This window comes from Sparus aurata, chromosome 17, assembly GCF_900880675.1.
Source record: "Sparus aurata chromosome 17, fSpaAur1.1, whole genome shotgun sequence".
In the NCBI taxonomy this organism is placed as follows: Eukaryota; Metazoa; Chordata; class Actinopteri; order Spariformes; family Sparidae; genus Sparus; species Sparus aurata.
Window position 1 is genome coordinate 3,249,522 of NC_044203.1, and position 4,557 is coordinate 3,254,078.

The following is a 4,557-nucleotide window of genomic DNA, read 5'->3' on the forward strand; positions in this document are numbered from 1 at the left end:
TCCCCGCAAAGCCATTAGAGCTATTGACTTGAAATTTTTCATACACGTCCTCCTGATTTTGGCAAGCCTGGCTATAAGATGAGGCTATAACATGAGACTGTTGTTCACTCATGATGGACTAATATGGACACATGTGCAGACACACATGTAATCTGTATGTACTGTCTAGAGCTTGAATTCAGCTCTGTATGCTACTGCTGTAATATGTTTTGTCAAAGGTCATAACAAAAGAAAAAAAGAGAAGAAAAGAAAAAGTAAATTGCAAAAGACAAGAAAAGATCAGGATGAAGATTTTATCCTGTGGGTAATGGGGGCGGGACTTGATAAGCTTTGGCTTCTCCCGCTTTTCCCTTTCGGCCATGTGTGTTGTATTATTTGAACAATGATGAAATGTGATGTTTATGAATTGACATGTCCGAAATAAATAACATAAATAAATAAATAAATAGTTAAAAAGCCTCTTGCACCACAAAAGTCGCTATTACAGATTTTTTGCTTATTTGCATAACGTTAAAAACAGTAAAATGAATATAACTTTTGAAAACATGGCCACCAGGGACCTACGTATTTTTGCAATGGGCGGGGCTTAGAAATGATTGGCCATAACTCCCACACCCTTTGTCCTATCATCACAAAACTTGGTGGGTAGCTTCAAAATAGGACTGGGAATCTGCCGCTATAAGTGCCATTAGCATGTAGCTGAAACCCAATTTGGAGAAATCTGGGGCTTGTCATGGCAATGTGTTGCACAGAGCTTTGAGAAACACAGCGGCCGATGTCATCGACTGCGGGGATGAGGGTCAGGGTGGACGGTTTCGGGCGAAAGGGGTTAGCACCCGCGGATTGCTGCTTGCGGCTATATTGGCTATTATTGTAATAGTGATGGTAAACCAAACTGCTTATTTTAACTATTGCTTACCAAGTCTTATTGTTGTCCAAACCAAACAAATCAGTTTTAACAGTTTAACAGGAAGAAAAACAAATGATGTTGTCCTGCTGATAGACATCCCAGTTGACAGTTACAAACAAAATGCTTTCTATTTCAATGTAAGCCATCCACAGCAATGAAACAGAACTTTTTACTGATTGTGTCTCAACTAAAGATCAGTCGGATAAGTCATAGTCATCTTCTATGGCAGAGAATTAATTGAGGAGTGTCACAGCGAGGAAAGACGCTGCTCTGTATTTTGGTGGTATCATCACTTAAAGGTCCCATATTATACTGTTTCTCATCAATTTCACACAGCTGTCAGAGGTCCAACAACTCTGTATTCGATATGTACTGCCCCAAACCCGTCCATGGTCCTGAATTTCAGCTTTCTAAAAGTTACTCAAGTGAGCTCTGCTGAGCTCTCCTGACAGCAGCCTGTTTCTTTGCCTGCACCTTTAAATGCTAATGAGCTCCGTCTGTCAACGGCTGCCTTGCCTGCTCAGGAGAGACGTTGGCGCTTACGCTAGGCATAGCATACGCTAATGTTTACGTTGGATGTACCGCTATGGCTCCCAGAGATTTTTTCGTTCAACCGTACCAGTTTGACCCTGAATCAGACCCAGAAAGAGAGGCTCCTGACGAAACACAGACTCTGTGGCTGCAGCAGGACTTTTCAGAATGGTTAGTGTGTCTGAATATGTTACTTAGTGGCTTACAGTGCGTGTGTCCAGTGGGTCAGTCTGGCATGTGACATCCCTTGATGCCAGTGGCTGAATGGATGCACTTGATGTGCTGGCCTGTATGCAAAAATAAAGGCTGTATAAGCTTAATAAGCCAACACTCAGGAATTTGTGTGTTGTCCACCACTGCATGAGGGACCCACTCCCCTGCAACAGGTAACAGCTAAAAATAGCTAGCGCAAAATAGCTAGCGCAAAACAGCTAGCGAAAGCTGTTTTTGTCTCCAACACAGTCTTCAAACACTTGGACATTGCTCGCATCATCTCTGTCTCTAGTCTGCACGTATCCAGACTTTTTACTGTGACGACCAAGCTCCATCGTAATATTATCAACATTAAACTAGCTTCAAACGCCATTGCATAGCGAACTGAAGCAGAGCTAACTAGTTAGCCAATTTCAAGCTGATTCACCATACTCATAGGCAACTGTAAATACTTTCAAAACGTGGCGACACTTACCTGTGGCTCGAGTGCAGTTGCTGGGTCCGGTATGGCTGAGACTGACCCTTTTACGAGGATCAGTGTCGAGGGAAAGCCAGCTTTGTACTGACCCTCGTTACTGAAGCAGTCCGACGTGAAGTGGTTAGCACACACATATAAACAGGAAGCGTAGCTGACCTGTTGTCGTTAAAAATGAAATGCAACCACTGTCTTTTCTGTTCTTCTGTAGCTGGGACAGAATATAGGCACTGATGTTGATTTATACAACCAACAACAGAGCAATTTGCGTGCCTAGCTCTGAGCGACGTCATTGCGAAACACTGCTAGCTTACTGCTGAACACACCAAAGTTCACCTCGGGGATGAACGCCACCCCCTCAGATATCTCCTATCACCGCCCAGAGGAGGCCGACCTATGAACATCTCTCCTTTCGTTACATAACGACAGGAGCTGAATCTGAACAGCCTGTAGGGGCCCCGTTTTACCAGTGGGTGGGCTGCAGAGACCCTGCAGGAATCGTTTGCTTTCCTCATTCTAAGAGTTGGCAGGCTCAGGGAGGACCAGTTTGTATCAGTAGAGACCATAGAATACTTGTTTTTCATAATGTGGGACCTTTAACAGTATAAAACCACAAACAGATATAATACGTCATTATTATGAATCCTGTAAGCAGCTGTGTTAAAAATACATTTGCCTTAAAGACATTCACTCACTTCAAAAACAAATACACAAGCTGGATCGTTGGACACAAGGTGATAGTTCTTATACCACTTTTGCCCACAGGGGCTGCCAAAAGTAATTTTTAAAAAAAAGTTCCTGTTAGCTGCTTTAAAAAACAACAGTATTAATCTTCATGAGATGGAAATAGAAACAGTTAAAAGTTGGTAAAATGGTTATACGGCAGAACAAATATGTAAACCATGCCTATGCTTAAAATCAGTTGAATCACCTACTGATGGGGAGAAGACATACAGGACTTAGTCATGCCGCTCTCTCCTCACTCAGATCCTCAGTAGTTGTGCAGATCATGAATAAGACAAATCAGTGGGATTGCTCCTGACTGTTAGTGTTCTTGGCACAGAGTGCCATTATCACATGGCTAGACTCTGCAAGTGGCTACATCAACAGAAATGGTTTACACAGATTATGAGTATAGATTATGTTTCATGTTTAGAGAGACAGATGCTTTCATTCCTACATGCATGCAGCAGCTTGTGTGATACATCATGTACAGCCAGTGTTATGTCACAATCCAGCATACGTTATGTAGGGTCAGGTACTGTGCTTTGTAAAGAATATAGTGTGTTGAATAGGAATGTGTATGGACTGGTTTAAAAAGAACATTGTGCCAGGGATCATTATGCAAATCCCCTACCTCAATGATAATGCTCAGTATGGGACAAAAACACTACCACATGTTAACATGCACACCATAAACAAGAACAGTCAAATTTCCTCAAATGTGTATTTCTGATGTTTGACAAGTAAGTTATTCAGTACACATTGTTCGGGATTGAGGAATGTGGGGGGAGGTGGTGGTGGTGGTGGTGTGTGTGTGTGTGTGTGTGTGTGTGTGTGTGTGTGTGTGTGCATACTGTGTTAGGAGCCTGGAATGTGCTATTATAGTGACTTTAAACTTTTCCATCATTACGGGCTGGACACACTGGCTGTGTGAGCAGTGTGTGGCGTTATGTCTTGCTTTTCATTTTATACTGCAAGGTCTATTTGAATAATTAAGGTAGCATAATAAGGGAACACTTGAAATATTGTTTAGATGTGTAAGTATAAGTATATTTGTCATTGGGTCTGAGAAAATTAAGTTGGCACACAGCATAATTGAAAGATTTTTTTGTTATAATTTTAGAATGAATGTCCCTGATGATGATGCATCTGCAGCTTGCAATCTTTAGCATAACCGTAGCAAAACATCTGAACATTACGTCTAACAACTTAAATGCTAAAAAAGGGAATCAGGACAAAATTAGAGAGGTTTTAGTACAGAGCACTGAGGCAGAATCTCCAAAATATGCCACAAATATTTTGGCACCATCTGTGCCATTTAACATTTCTCAGGTACTAAACTATATATTTCGCTTTTAACATACTGTGGGTGCTAGCCCAGTTGGGCTCTGCTTGGGCTTAACAGGTTAAGGTCAGTTTGTTTATTCAGTCATGAATACACGGAGAGTTTTTTTATTTAGTTTGTTTAGGAAGCGAAAAAACAGAGTGCTCCTTTAAGAAGAAATTACTATTATTAAAGTGAAAGTTTCTACAAGGAGATCTAAAAGCAGCAAATCTAGCTGCACAATATGGGATACAGTACATGTAACAGACTGAGGGATACATAATGAAATCAGTCACTAGTAATTTTTTATTTACAAAGACATTTTTGGGCAACTCCCTATTTGCTTATCTCTCTTTTAACCTTGAAATGTGGCAATCACAA